A 17202-nucleotide genomic window follows, 5' to 3' on the forward strand; every position below is an offset into this window, starting at 1 on the left:
TTATATAATTTGACCAAGTAAAAATGTTTACATAACTTTTGGATATGTGACGAGAGAGATTAAATTTGTTGAGATGCAAACCGCTTTAGAGAAAATAGATTTTATCTCTCTTTATGCTTCTTAGATCTAGAATTAAAATAGATAGGGGTTGATTTAATTATTAATTTATGTTTTTTTTGTTTATTTTATTTTATGTTGACCTAGTCAAAATGTTAAGCATGACATTACAACATCTCTACTATAGTGGGTTGGAGAGCATTAATTTTATGTTCTTTTATTTTACATTCGATTAATGGTAAGTCCATATTCAAGATTCTTTTAAAGTTTATTGGCTTATCTCAATGTTTACATATTGTGTGAGTTTCAGATCAAATTGATGGAGTTTACATTGGATAAGTGGTAAGTCTAACTTCAAGATTTTTTAGAAGTTTATTTTCTTATTTAATTATCTGCATATTGTCTAGTTTCATACGAAGTTGACATAGTGGTGTATTCATCTTCAATATTATTTTAAAGTTGATTGGCTTCATTCAAGGATGATATAAATTCAGTTGAATCAGTCGTTGTGATGATTTTTTTAATATTGCCATAACAACACTTTGTTATAAAATTTATTGAAAATAAAAAGTTATAACACTTTAGACCATGTTCATCTATTTGGAGGAAGGAGTTCCCATTTATAGGTCTTATCCGATGGGACTGAAAGATATAACGAACATGGACTAGATGGATCATTAATGGCATGAATATGCATGTGAAATCAAACAAGATATGTTGATTTTGACAATGATACAAGTGTAAATTTTTATTTAAATTTTAACTCAAAAAAAAACTTTAATCTATCTTATAACTAGATAAATTTAAATTTAAAATAAATCTAAATTCAAAATTTAATAAATATAAACTTCAGCCTTATCTAACTAGTTTATTATACAGAAATAACAAACCAACCTTGCAAAATTATCCAAAACTAATCAAAATTTGCAAATAAATTAAACTTAAAATTTAATAAATATAAAACTTCAAACATAATAATTCTAACTAATTTATTATAAACAAATAATAAACCAACCTCGCAAAATTATCCAAAACTAATCAAAATTTGCAAATAACTTATGCATTACTCATTTGAAAAATAAAAAGTAAAAATATACCTTGAGCAATCTATTACGAACAAGCAAAGTACAAATATTACCCAATTGTTTATGGCCCTTTACAAGTCAGCAAAGTCGTCTTTTTATAACTTGGTTCGAACAAATTTTCTCATCAAGGTTTTTTATTGAAAATACACAACCAAAGAGTGATGGAAAAAATACATAAATGATAAATCAGTTTGCAGTTAGCAATATGATTTACTTTCTTGCTTTCAATTTTTGATCTTCTCGAAATCAGGGATTTCTACTAGGTAGTGATCAATACAGTCCAACCATATATTTTTAGAGGCCATTTTGATAGTCCTTAGAGCTTTCCAAAATGCGTTGTTACACTTGAATCCTGAGCCAAAATCAACCTACCATACTATGTCGCCTTTCTTGTTTCCCTCCTTCGCTTCAAGGTATGCAAGATCATACCACAACATACTGCTGGATGTATTTCCGAACCTATGAAGGGTCATCTGAGAAGGCGCCTTGTTGCATTCACTAAAAGATAAATTCCTCTACAGTGCATCAAGCACAACTCGACCTCCTATGTACATATAGAAATGTTGAGCTACTAATTTAAAGTCGGGGATGCAGGGTTTCATGTCCATTCTCAAAATTTTGCGACAAAACAAGGAAGCCAAGAAGAGATTTTGTTCTAATAAATGAAGAACCAGGGGACCCAAAGTTTTTATATTCGCTTTGAGTGCATCACCTGCAACTTCCATGAGTTCTTTGGTTAGAGTGAGGCCCATTTTGTTGTCACCATCCTCCTCTTGAAAAACGCACTCGTAACTTTTGTCATCTGATCTTGTATGAGTTCTAACCATGTGGAACAACTCGTATTTTTCTCTTCTTCTATATTTTGTCATCTGATCCTGTATTTTGTATGATTTTAGAGTCATCTAACATTCAAAACAAGAAATAAATTCATAAAATGAGAAACTAAAATCACACAAGTTAACACAAGGAGTTACTTGGTAAAACCCTGATAGTGTGTCAAGAAAATCTCCACAAGGAAAGGGATTGGAATACATATTTCTCAAAATGACTCTCCACGTTACATACAACCTCTCGGGCTATCACAAATTAATATGGGCTATTTTGTTACATAACTTCCTTTCATTATAAAAATTGACTAAATGGTAAAATAGATTTTCCTAGATAATTATATTATTTACATTAGTTGTTCTCATATTTTTAATAATCTCCACCTTGACAACAATTTTCCTAATCGCTTTCCCATGCCCATTCATCATCTCTTCTACAAGCCAAGAGAATCCAAACACCATAGCAACTTCTCTATTGAAATTGACTTCATGAATATGTATGCACGATTCCTTGCCCATGCTCATTCATCATCTCTTCTGGAAGCCAAGAGAAGCCAAACACCATCGCATCTTCTCTACTAAAACTGGCTTCGTGAATATGTATGCACGATTCTCTTGTGTATGGACCTTCTTGAGAGCTACTTTACCGCCATTGATCACATGTCTTACAAAATGGTACCTTACATCAATGTGCTTAGTCTTGTTGTGATAAGCTAGATTTGTAGCCAAATGAATAACACTCTGATTGTCACAGAATACATTCACTTTCTCTTGTGTCCTTCCAATCTCATCAAGTAGACCTTTCAACCACATTTCCTCTTTACAAGCATCTGAAGCAGCTATATACTCTACTTCAGTAGTAGAGAAAGAAATTGTTTCTTGAAGCTTTGACATCCAACTAATTTCTCCACCTGTAAGAGTAAATACATATCCCGTAGTAGATCTCATCTTGTCCAAATCACCTACATAATCATCATCCACATATCCACATACTGAACCATCACTACCATTAAAGATGATGAAATGGTCACTTATGCCTCTCAAATACCGAAGCACCCATTTCACTGCTCGCCAATGTTCTTCTCATGGATTCACCATGAACTGCTGATGACTCCAACTACATGTGAAATGTCAGGTCTTGTAGATACCATCACATACATTGAGTTGCATACTACATTTGCATATGGTACATGAGACATATACTTCTTTTCTTCATCAATTCTAGGACTCAAAACCAAAGAAAGCTTAAAATGGGAAGCTAATGGAACATTAACAGGTTTCACATTGTTCATATCAAACTTTTCAAGTACTTTCTCCACATATTTCTGTTGTGATAACTAGAACTTTCCATTTTTTTTTCTCTGTGTATCTCCATGCCCAAGATATGTTTTTCCACTCCAAGATCCTTCATACCAAATGTCCTAGAATGTTGATCCTTTAACCTGTTGATATCTTCCATGTTCTAGTAAATTTTTGGCTGACCATGAAGGAGTCAAACTTCTTGTACCATTTCCTGGGAGACTTCCTCAAGCCATACAATGTTTTCCTTAGCTTGTAAACTAATATTCTATTGCAACCTTGTACAAAACCTTCTAGTTGTTGCATATAAATCTCTTCATCCAAATCTCCGTGAAGAAAAGATGTTTTAACATCTAAGTGTTCTAACTCAAGGTCAAGTAATGCAGTTAGTGCTAACATAGTACAAATAGAAACAAGTTTTATGACTAGTGAAAATATCTCATGAAAATCAATACCTTCAACCTGAGAATGCCCTTTTTCTACAAACCTCACCTTATACCTTTCGATACTTCCATCAACATTTCGCTTCAATTTGAAGACCCATTTTCACCCAACAACACTTCTCCCTTCAGGAAGTTCTACAAGATCACAGGTTTTGTTCTTGGCTAAAGAATCCATTTCTTCGTTCATAGCCTTTTTCCACTTTTTGCTATCTACATCATCCACTGCTTCCTGATAATAAGAAGGTTCCCCATCTTCAGCAATCAATGAAATAGATGAAACATAATATTCATACCTTTTGGGTGTTCTTCTTTCACTTGTAGACCTTATTAGAGTGATTGGTTGCTCAACTGGTTCTTGAACTTCTCCAATTTCCATTGCATCTTCTTCACTTTTTTCTTCAAAAGTCTCTCATTCCTTTCAAATTTCCTAAAAAGGTTTATCCTCCCATTGAATTTGTTGATTCTTCGATACCTGTTCATGTTCAACGTTTGCAACATCTGATTTTAGAAGAGAAGATTCATCAAATGTTACATCTCTACTAATGAATATCTTACGTGAAGAAGGATGCCACAACCTATATCCTTTCACCGCATAGTCATACGCAACAAAGTCATAACATATTTCTTTTGGGTCTAACTTTGAACGTTGTCTCTTTGGAACAAGACCATGGGCATCACAACCAAAAATCCTTAAATGTGAATAATCACAAGATTGACCCAACCAAGCTTCTTTATAAATTTTACAATTAATGAAAATTGAAGGTGACCTATTTACCAAATAACAAGCAGTAGATACTACTTCTACCCACAACTCTTTCTGCAGGTTAGAATTGTTGATCATGCTTCTGACTCTTTCCATAAGAGTTTGATTCATACATTCAACAATGCCATTTTGCTAAGGAGTATAGAAAACAATTTTATGTCTAACAATATCTTCATCCTTACAATATTATTTAAATTATAAGGAAGTAAATTCACCACCATTGTGAGTTCTTAAACATATAATTGATTTTCCTATTTTCTTTTCCACCATAGCTTTAAATTATTTAAAAACATTAAATACATCAACTTTTATTTTCATCATATAGACCCAGACTTTCCTGGAGAAATCATAAATAAATGTTACGAAGTATAATGCACCTCCATAAGATATACTAGGAGATGGTCCCCAAAGATTAGAAAGAATATAGTATAAAATTTATTTACTATTATGACTTCTAGTTTTAAATTTATGTTTACATTGTTTTCCATATACACAATGTTTACAAAAATCCAACCTCAAGGATTTCAAATTAGGAAGCAATTTGCAATTCATTAGTACTTGAAGACCCTTCTTGCTCATGTGACCCAGTCGTTGATGCCATAGGCGAGTATCTTATTTTTCCTTCTCAGATACATTCGTTGCCTCACTGACCTAAGCACTTCCTTTGAGTCTGTAAATATTTCCAATCTTCTTTTCCTTCATAATAACTAGAGCGCCCTTTGAAACTTTTATCACTCCATTTTGACTTGTAAACTTGTAACCTTCCGAGTCCAATACTCCCAAAGAAATAAAATTCTTTCTCAAATCTGGTACATGTCTAACATTAGTTAATGTTCTAACTGTATCATCATACATTTTAATTCTAACATTTCTCATTCCAACAATCTAAAAAGATACATTATTACCCATAAACACATAACTACCATTCACAGCTTGATATGAAGTGAACCAATTTTTGTGCAGACTCATGTGATGAGAAGCACCAGAATCTAACAACCAATTTTCATAATTCTAAGAGACATTGCAAACAGGTAAAGCTTCATCTACCATACCTAATTCAACAGATAAAACTTCATCAATCATACCTGACTCAACTTGATTTGCTTCCTTCTTTGGGTTTTCAACGGACTCCTTTCTTTTCCAACAATATTTCTTGAGCTGCCCTATTTTGTTTTTTTACCAACATTTAGCTTTACACTTCTTTCCTTTTGATTTTGATATGGAATAATTTCTTTCTTTCTCCCCTCTTTCCTTGGACCGACTTCTTGCTACCATGGCTTCTAGTGTGGAAGTTTCAATGTTGGACTTCCTCTGTACTTATTTAGATAACATAGCTCCCACAATAGAATCAAATTCCAAAGATTCGGTTGTGCTCAAACTGATAGAAGTCAAAAAGTGATCCCGAAACTCATGCAAGGAACACAACAAGGTAATAGCTTTGTCTTCTTCCTAAAATTTAACTTCGATATCTGACAATTGGAAAATAAGTCTATTAAAAACATTTAAGTGTTCTGCAATTTTAGTACCCTCCTTCATCCGAAGGCTATATAGTTTCCTCTTCAGATAAATTCTGTTGGTTAAATATTTGGTCATATATAGTGTTTCCAATTTTACCCACAAACTTGATGCTAAAGTTTCTTCAACAATGTTGAAGAAAACTTCATTTGCCAAGCACAATCTGATGGTACTGATAGCTTGAGCATACAAGCCCTCCCCATCCAAATCTATCATGTCAACAGGTTTCTTTCTAACCCTGTCTAAAGCTTTTTGCAACCCTTGTTGCACCAACAAATCCCTTACTTTCAGTTTCCACAATGTTAAATTATTCTTGTCAGTGAGCTTCTCCACCTCAAACTTAGCATTAGTCATTTTTGCCATTTCTATCTATACGGGTTCTTTCAAATAAATTTATTAATGATAAAATTCTATCAATTCCTCCAATTAGGGATTCTCCCTTTTTAATTATGCCTTTTCTTTCATCTAGTTTCTTTAACTAGGGTTTCCTTTAAAAAAAAATTCAAACCCTACTCTAATTTTCATTCAACAATTTAAACAGTTTTCTGAGATAGTTTTAAGAACCCAACAACAAAAGGTATTATAACATTAAAATCAAGAAAAAAATGCAACTCTCCAAGTTACATAAATCCTCTCCGAAAATCAACATTTTAATATGGACAAATTCGTTCTGTAACTTCCTATAGTTACAAAACTGACTGAATGTAAAATTAAATTTACTTAATTAATTACATTAATAACATTGTTGTGATTCTTTAACATATTTTTTTCTTCTTCTATCTTTTCTCTTGTTGCAATTTCAACATGTCTTTGGCCATATCCACCGCTATGATTCTTGCACTGTAGCCCATTCCCCCAAGGTTGAAGCTCATAATATTTTCTCTCATCTTGTAATGGTTGACAATCAAGGCAATAAGATATGGAGTTGAATTAAACAAGTTGCAGTTCACTACTAGGATATTAATATCCTTTGGCCTGATTTACATTTATCAAAGACCTCATCCAGAGATCCAAACATCACCATCTCTGCTTCTGCACGAGATTCCTTCACTGTGAAGCGAGGTGGGGAAGCCAAAATAACTCCCGGAAAGTACATGCATTCTCCAAGCCCGGATTTCTCTAATATTTTCTCTTGAAACCTCAAGCTTCCATCATCAAATAGGCTAGATTTCTTAGAGTGCTCCATGAAATACTCTTTGGTTACCCCAAATTCATCAAAGGGCTTATAACAAGAAACATCTACACATAAATGGGCCTTCTACTGGAGACAAAGCTAACAATAAGAATAAAACCTATAATCCCATATATGGATAGAATTCTAATTAAGTAAACCATGGGATGTTCCCATAAGATCCATAAATCATACTTTCCTAGGATGTTTACTTCTACGCTAACTATTAGCAAGAGAATAGGTATGGCTAATAAATAGAGAGCATCACTAATCAGGTAATGATACCCTAACTTGACATGCCTCAGATTTATAGAATGTAAGAAGTTAGGAAATTTTCTACAAACTCTGATGGAGAATGTCTGGAATCCTGCATTAGGACCAACTCTCTCTACTCCTCTTACCACTATTTATGTAGAAAGGAGTGACTCTTCCTTCACCATTTTTTAATGCATACGATAACCAAAAAAATAAATTATTTGAATGAAAAACCAATGTCCAAAAAAATTATAGGAACCTAAACATGCTTCATGCACTTACAAAAATGAAGGATAAAGATTTGCTACCAGGATCAATATACTATCTCAAAATGGATTAAATCTACAAGTGCAATGAATCATTACAATGCTTCGAGATTCAAAACACACCTCTGAACTTCCGAGTATAATGAACCAATACAACGCTACTAGTTTCAAAGTTCAAACTTGTTGAAGATAGCAACAAGAAATGCTAAAAATAGCACTGCTATAAATAGCAGTTTCATCCAGTGTTGAACTTAGCTATATTGGATGAAAAGTGCAAGTGCTAAAAATAGCATTTCAGATGGATTCCTATTTTAGTCAGTCCCTGGACTAAACATAGGAAGTAAAATTCGAATTTGAACTTAAAAGTTGTCTGAAAATAAATTAATTAATTCACCATGAGTTAATTAGTTGTGAAAAATCAAACATGAAGTCTATGTGAGGACATGCAACAGTTTCTCTATTAATTGAGGAATTTATCCATCAGTTAAAGAGATAAGGATGAGTTCTAATCTGAGTAGTAATTAGTTGGCTCAGTTAACTGAGTCAAGTCTAGTTATATTTGATTTAAACAGTTTGTTTAAATTAAGTAAGTTCAGTTAGTTAAAGCATGCTTGCATATAACTGTTGTTCTTTAGATAACTGGATATTTTCTCATGGATAACTCATGCATGCCAGTTTAGAGAGAGACCCAGTTGAGTTCAGATAGTGGGACAATGTACTATCATTTGCTAGGATATTTTAGGTGAATATTCCTTGCATGGAGAAGGATTTATTTCCAAGAGAATTACATGATATAGGAGCTTGGAGGACTTGATTAGTATATATACTTGTCTATACAGTCTATGAGTTTCATTATCTGATTACAGAGAGAGCAGGAAAGCTTTTAACACATATTTCATTAAATTTGGAATTAAATAGTGGATCTAGAATTTCAAATTAACCAAAAAACTAAATTTTGTTGATGTCCTTGTAATAAAATATTTCCAATTTTAATGAAATATGTGTTTTTTGAGCTTATTCTTTTTGTAACTTGGAATAGATTTCCACTTGTATGATAATACAGAGTTGGGGTTTTATGCTTTGGCTTTCCCCTGGTTATATCTTCTATGTTATGTGTGATTTATTTGTCCATATCAGTTATATGTGTTCTTATTGATGTTGCTCAATTTGATTAAGCTTCTGCATAATTGTTTGTAGAAGTAGATCAAGTATTTTTCTTTATTATATTGCATTATCAGGTGATCTACAAGTGGGAATTTCTACATGGTATCAGAGCACAGGTGATCAAGGAAGAACATTATACAAGAAGAGGAGAAGTTTGAAGTTTGTGATTCCTGAATATAGAATTCGAGTTCTTATCACATCTCTATTTCACCTATGGCGTTCAGTGGTTTAAGACTTGAATATGCCCTTGATGGCAGTTCAAATTATATAGCCTGGAAGGATCGCATGGAGGCAGTATTAGAAGATAACAGTCTAAAGGATTTCATTGATCAAGATGTCCCCAAGCCGACTGATGCTACTCAATTGGCGGAATGGAAGAAGTGTGTGGCTAGAGCTAGGAGAATCCTTTTGGAGGGAGTTTGAGATCACATATTCTCGAGTCTCCATGGGAAGGAGAATCTGTTTTCAATGTGGAAAACATTGAAAGATCTATATCAGAATAGAAATGATCAGAGGAAGCTGGCACTAAAAGACAAGCTTCGAAAAATCAAGTGTGAAAAGGGCGATACAATCTCTACATTCTTGAACAATCTCACCACCTGCAGGGATGAGCTTGGAAGTGTGGGGATCACAATTGCTGATGATGACATGGTGATTCTTGCACTTCTTAGTCTTCCTAAGAGCTAGCATAGCTACCAGGACTCGGTTAATGGAAGAGAAAAACTACCAGATTGGGACAGACTTTGGTCAGATTTGATGCATGAGGAGATACGAAGAAGCACCACAGATGGATCCTCATCGAAACAAGATGATGAGGAAAATCTAGTCTTAGCGAGTAAGGCAAGGAAGGGAAAGGGAAGGCATCCCAATCCAAATCCAATTCTTCCCATGGTGGGAAGAAGTTTGACAAATCAAATGTGAGATGATTTCATTGTCATGAAGTGGGCCATTATGCTACTAATTGTACATAGAAGAAATCCAAGAAGGGTTCCTCAAAGGGATCTGATGGTGATGCACTTGCCTCACAGTTTGAGCTAGATTTCTCTCTTATCACATGCATGGTTTCATCCATGATGGGATGTGTTTGGTACCTAGACAGTGGAGCCTCTTTCCACATGTCAGGTGACAAGAATCTCTTCAGTACCTCAGAGGAGAAGGATCTCCAGATGTGGATCGAGATGAGCGATGATGGAAAGTACTGTGTCTCAGGTGAAGGTACGGTTGCGTTTCAGAGGGAGCATGGAGCTCCCCTCACCCTGACTGATGTTCACTATGTTCCAGGTTTGAAGAAGAATCTTGTGTCCATTGCCTTGCTAGAAGATAAAGGCTATGATGTAGTCTTTAGCAAAGGAAAGGTATTCCTAAGGCATATCGGCACTGGATAGACAAAGCGAATAGGGATTCGAGTCAAGAATCTCTATAAGCTAGAGGTAGATGACTGTGTTGCTTTGAGTTCCAAAGCAGAGATGGTGCAGAGCCAAGATGTTGGCGAGCTATGGCATAGGAGATTGGGCCACTTGCACCATGGAGCCTTGAAGATCATGCAGTAGATTTCTACCGGATTACCCAAGGGAAAACTTGAGAAGACGAGCACATGCAAAGGTTGTACCTTGGGTAAGTATGTGAAATCTTCCTTTTCAGATCGAGACGGTAGAGCTGGATCAATCCTAGAACGAGTTCACTCTGATGTATGTGGACCATTCTCTACAGCCTCCACCGCTAAACAAAAGTACTATGTTACATTTATTGATGATTTTTCTCGTAGATACTGGATCTACTTTATGAAAAAGAAGGATCAAACCTTCTTGAGGTTTTTTGAGTTTAAAGCCTTGGCAGAGAAAGGATCAGGAAAGAAAATAAAATCCTTACGTAGTGACAATGGTGGAGAGTATGTCACTCAGCAGTTTAAGGACTTTTGTGCTTCAGAAGGAATTAAACAGGAATTGACGGCACCCCATAACCCATAGCAGAATGGGGTGGCTGAAAGGAAGAACAGATTGATTGTGGGAGCAGCTCGAGTGATGTTGCATGACCAAAGCCTACCACTACACTTGTGGGCTAAGGCATGCAATACAACAGTATACTTACATAACAGAAGCCCGCACTATATACTAGAGATGAAGACACCTATGGAGGCCTATTCTGGGAAGCGACCTGATGTAAGTCACTTCCGTATCTTTGGATCATCAGTTTACTGTCATGTGACCAAAGATGCCAGGAAGAAGCTAGACCCAACAACTGAGTTGGGAATACCTGTGGGGTACACGGATACACCTCACAACTATCGGGTGTACATGCCTTCCACTCAGAGGACTGTGATACTTAGGGATCTGAAGTTTGATGAGAAGAAAGCCATGCAAGTGTCACTTGAGAGGGAGCTCAAGTTGCATGCAGATGAGGAACCTTCGGTTCCTAAGGATGAGGAGCCTCATATTTATGCAGAGCAGCCGCATGTAGAGGATCCGAGAGTGGAGACATCCACTAATGTTGATTCTTCCAGAGATGGGCGGAAACGCTCAAGGGAAGCTGATAGGTTGATACAGGATGCACGGGAGAATGTGGGACAGCCATCTTCTCAGTGCAAACAAAGGAGGTCACCAGAGCGATACACTGGTTACATGGCCCCAGTTGGGGAGTGTGTAGATTCCAATCCTTCTTCATTCGAGGAGGCAGTGCAGCAACCAATGTGGGTTGATGCAATGGTGGAGGAGTATGACTCCATCATGTGGAACTATGTTTGGGATGTTGTCCCAAGACCTCTGGACAAGTCAGTAGTGAGTTCCAGATGGATTTACAAGGTAAAGCATGCAGCTGATGGTAGTGTTGAGAAACAAAAGGCAAGGTTTGTTGCCCGAGGTTTCTCACAATTCGAGGGGATCAACTATGATGAGACTTTTGCTCCTGTAGCAAGGTACTCATCGATTAGATCGATATTGGCACTATCAGCTCAGATGGGGTGGAAGATCCACCAGATGGATGTAAAGACAACATTCCTCAATGGGACGATTGAGGAGGAGGTGTACATTGAGCAGCCAGAAGGTTTTGAAACCTTCGACAGTGAGTCGCATGTGTGCAGACTCAAGAGGGCTCTGTATGGGCTGAAGCAAGCACCACGTGCTTGGTACACCAGGATCGACAACTATTTCACCGGGTTGGGCTTCACCAAGAGTGAAGCAGATGCGAACCTTTACCACATCATGGTAGAAGGTAAGCCATTGATCATTGTACTTTATGTCGATGATTTGATTTTGACAGGTGATGATCAGCTGATATAGTCTTGCAAGGAGGACCTTGCAAGAGAGTTCGAGATGAAAGACATGGGTCTTATGCACTACTTTCTAGGCATGGAGGTGTGGCAGAGAGATGGAGAAGTTTTTGTATCTCAAGGAAAGTATGCCAATGAGATCCTCAGGCGGTTCCATATGGAGAAGTGCAAACCCATGCAGACTCCTCTAGTTGGGAACTGGAGGAAGGAGTATGCTACTTCAGGTGAGGTAGTAGCTGCTACTATTTATTGGCAGCTGGTGGGTTCACTTATGTATCTAGTGAACACATGACCCGACTTATGCTTTGCGGTGAACCAGCTGAGTCAAGCTATGGTTCAGCCTACCAAGCTGTTTTGGAAGGCAGCGAAGCATGTGCTGAGATACCTCAGAGGCACATCTCAGTTTGGATTGTGGTACAAACGGACAGAGGGAGTGAAGCTTCAGGGCTTCACAGATGTGGATTGGGCAGGGAGTCCATCAGACAGGAAGAGCACTTCTGGAGGAATCTTCAACCTTAGTTCAGCTGTAGTTTCCTGGTACAATGGGAAATAGAGATTAATTTCACTTAGCTTAGCAGAGGCTGAATACATGGCTACTAGTCAGGCTGCATGTGAGGCCATTTGGATGCGGAAGATTCTAGTGGGATTGTTTGGTCAGAGGATGGATCCTACAATGATCTACTGTGATAATTAGAGTTGCATCAAACTCTCTGAGAATCCAGTTTTTCATGACAGGTCCAAGCACATAGATATCCGGTATCATCATCTTCGAGACTATGTGATCAAGAGGATCATGTTGTTGCTGTATGTTTTGACTGAGGAATAGGATGCAGATATTTTGACAAAGGCATTGTCAAAATGCAAGTTCGAGTTCCATATAGACAGGATTGGGGTTACTGATAATCCCTTTCTTGTTGAGAGGGAGTGTTGAAGATAGCAACAAGAAATGCTAAAAATAGCACTACTATAAATAGAAGTTTCATCCAGTGTTGAACTTAGCTATATTGGATGAAAAGTGAAAGTTCTAAAAATAGAATTTCTAAAAATAGAATTTCAGATGGATTCCTATTTTAGTCAGTCCCTGGACTAAACATAGGAAGTAAAATTCGAATTTGAACTTAACAACTGTTTGAAAATAAATTAATAAATTCACCATGAGTTAATTAGTTGTGAAAAATCAAACATGAAGTCTATGTGAGGACATGTAACAATTTCTCTATTAATTGAGGAATTTATCCATCAATTAAAGAGATAAGGATGAGTTCTAATTTGAGTAGTAATTAGTTGGCTCAGTTAACTGAGTCAAGTCCAGTTATATTTGATTTAAACAGTTTGTTTAAATTAAGTAAGTTCAGTTAGTTAATGCATGCTTGCATATAACTGTTGTTCTTCAGATAACTGAATATTCTCTCATGGATAACTCATGCATGTCAGTTCAGACAGAGACCCAGTTGAGTTCAGATAGTGGGACAGTGTACTATCAGTTGCTAGGATATTTTAGGTGAATATTCCTTGCATGGAGAAGGATTTATTTCCAAGAGAATTATGTGATATAGGAGCTTGGAGGACTTGATTAGTATATATACTTGTCTATACATTTTATGAGCTTCATTATTTGATTACAAAGAGAGCAGGAAAGCTTTTGAGCTGATTCTTTTTGTAACTTGGAATAGATTTCCACTTGTATGATAATACAGAGTTGGGGTTTTATGCTTTGGCTTTCCCCTGGTTATATCTTTTGTGTTATGTGTGATTGATTTCTCCATATCAGTTATATGTGTTCTTATTGATGTTGCTCAATTCAATTAAGCTTCCGCATAATTGTTTGTAGAAGTAGATCGAGTATTTTGCTTTAGTATATTGCATTATCAGGTGATCTACAGGTGGGAATTTCTACAAAAATTGTGCACAAACCTAAAAGGTTGACAAAAAACTGCTTCTACTTATTAACCCATGATGCCCACCCTTAAATATTTAAAATTCACAAAAAAAATGTAGTGCATATAGATTTCAACTTGTCAATCCTCTTAAACACGTCGAAAACAATAACTACATATTCTAGAAAGCATCTTATCTTCGCATAGTCCATAAATGAGGTAAATTGGCCTTGAAAACAATAGATTTTCGGGTGAGATTTTGGGTGCCCTAGGGTTTTTGATGGTGCTTAATCCATTTCCATTATCAAAAAGAAGATTCAAGCACTCATACCAGAAAAAAATCATAAGATTCAAGTCTCCAGGTCAATTTACTCCTATAAACAACTTCAAGAAAGATAGAGAATTTGTGGCAGTTCATCCGTGCAAACTGAAACTCAAGATATGCAACACTCAAGGACAATAGGGGAGAAGCTTCTATTGTTGTGCAGGGACCAGTAGTTGTTATAGTACTCTTCCCACACATCCATCAAAAAATCATCATAAACCATAAAAAAATTACATAAATAGCTTATATTATGTTATATAATTTATTAAATTATGTCCAAAATGGTCTGATATATTGATTGGATCAACAACTGTCAAACGCCAAGCATTAACATCACAATTTGACAAGACATACTGTCTCAACTACCTCCATCTCTGAATTATCAATTAAATCAAAATGCACTACAAAACATTCCATTGAATTATATCTAGGAGTACACATATCCCATCAAACAGTTATCCCTTGATTTCCACTAGAGAAACACATCCCATTGCTGGGTAATACCTACACAAGAACAAGTGAAATGTGTTTCAGCCATATCTACATGTGTGTTTAACCATATTGAAGACACTAAATAACGCCATTCAATTCAGGAATTAGTTCAGAGGATGCAATAAATAATACCAACCCTTTCAATTAAGGTATTAAACACACCAACCCTCTCAATTCATGAATTAAACACAGGAAAGCACAAGGGTTTATCAACCATTGGATCATGTACAAATCAATCCAGAACACACATTTGAATTTTGGAGATGGCAATCCATGCTAATCTTCCCTACCAATTAAATTCTAGATAAAAAAACTATAAAACATCAACCCTTGCTTATTTTCATTTGAAACATTCATTCTACTCATGAGTTGTTGGAGACATACAATTAGAGTGTGTGCACAATGTTAGATTCATTCTATTCATCAGTTGTTGGAGACATACACTCTGAGTGTGTGCACAATGTTATAGTCATTCTATTCATGGAGACATACAAGTTTAATTTTGTTGAATAATGTTATTCATATTGATTATTTTATCATTTTTTTGTTGATAAACAAGGGTAAATTAAAGTCATTATAGCCAATATCACTTGTTAAACCGATTACAAGATTTGATTAGAGATGCATTTTTAATTAAATAATGATACCAATGTCTCTTTATCACTTGTATATGCTTATTAGAAATTCTCTTTTAATTATTAGATCAATCCAAAAATTAAATGATCTGATCTGACATGGAAGATTTATGTAAATGATATGGCTTCTAGAATTGTATTGAATATAGGTGGTCATAGACTACTTCCATATATTGTGCCCATACGACTGTAACATGATTATCAAAGTCCATTAAATGAAAAGAGCGATCAATATTTTTTTTGAATACGTTCACGACACCAAGTCAATGCCATCAGAGTAGGAATTTCAAATCTGAATCACCTATCAACTTTGACAGTTTAGGAAACTCTAACACTCGTTCTAGTCATTTTAACATAAGATGTTGACAGTTATGAAAAAATTTGGTTGTATTTGACGGACAAATCACCCTTTGATTGGCAATTTTCCCATCAAAATCCATCCTTGAATGCCATATCCATACCTCAATAATTCACCATAGCTTCACCAAATAGTATACTATAAATACAATATAACATATAAATACATCTTTTAATATTCAACCCAACCCAGAAAATATTATGTAAACTAAATCTATACATTTTAACCAGTAATTTGATGATTTGTTTCCTTTTGTTTTTCAAAAATTTGATTATTAAAATTTATAAAAACTTATATAAATTATTTAAAAAAATTAATCTATAATAAACGCATCTTTTTAATTATTAAACCCATTTATAATTAAATACAATACAATATATAAACTTAGATCTAACCATTAAATAGTTTATAATTTTAAAATGTTATTTATTATGAATTTGATTCATGAGGTAGGAGCATAATTCATCATCCAATAACGATCAATAAATTTCCTCAGATATGTTCAGTCCAGCAAGCCAATGCCATATCCGTTGGTGAAAACTTCAGAGACGCACCAGCAAACAATATTCAACCATCTGTATACACTAAGATATATATTTATCATATACTTGAATTTAATGCATTTTAGATTGGATGGCTTTTAATCTTAACCATGTCACATTGTGCATCTTTTATCTCCTAAAGAATCAAGCTAAAAAACTATTTAATAAATTAATCACGTTAAAAAATTAATCAATAATTTTAAGTTAATAGAAAAGTATAAAAATCATATTTTTAATAAAAATTTATAATATAAATATATAAGTAGAAAGTGCGGTATCCTTGGTTGTGATAGGTGGTATCATTGTATCAAGTTCCTTCTTTTTTGTTTGAGGGCACGTTGTTCACTTTTAGGGTTGTAGGTAGCGATGCAGGTTTCTCCTTTCTATTATCTGTATTCCATGTTTCATTTGTAGATTGCGAAGGGGTTCTTTCTAGGGAGTCTTTATTGCCCTCAATTTTGTATGGAACAGGGGAGTATCTACTGTCCTCTTCTCCTTGGGAGTCATATTTTTACTATCTAATGGGATATTCTTGCTAACCTCTTCGTCGATGGTTGAAATATGTGACAACTTTTGATTAAATAAAAGTTTGTTGTTTTTTCCTATGGAAGAAAAGCATAAAGTTATTATTATTTTTCATATAAAATAATTTTAAAAATAAAATTAAATAAATTATGATGATCATCTTTAACATTTAGTATGACCAATGTGGTCTATTGGACCTTAAGATAAGATATTTTATTGAGGCTCTTTAATATTTTATTTTTATAATCAAAGAAAGAGAAAGAAATATTCCTAGATCACTATAGTTTTGCTAACTTACCAAGTCAAGAAGTTTGGTAGTGTGGAAAATGTTTTAAAAT

At 35.0% G+C, this 17202-nt stretch overlaps 2 pseudogenes; both read right to left on the bottom strand.

The window, feature by feature from the left end:
* Positions 1–1366: 1366 nt before the first annotated feature.
* On the bottom strand, positions 1367–6343 carry LOC149197864 (3-ketoacyl-CoA synthase 11 pseudogene; annotated as a pseudogene).
* Positions 6344–6765: 422 nt separating this feature from the next.
* Positions 6766–7600, bottom strand: LOC149197865 (3-ketoacyl-CoA synthase 10 pseudogene; annotated as a pseudogene).
* Between the last annotated feature and the right edge of the window lie 9602 nt (positions 7601–17202).

Source organism: Pinus tabuliformis, chromosome 2_2 (genome assembly GCF_031772625.1).
Source record: "Pinus tabuliformis cultivar Carrire ecotype Pingquan chromosome 2_2, CPIR1, whole genome shotgun sequence".
NCBI classification, from domain to species: Eukaryota; Viridiplantae; Streptophyta; class Pinopsida; order Pinales; family Pinaceae; genus Pinus; species Pinus tabuliformis.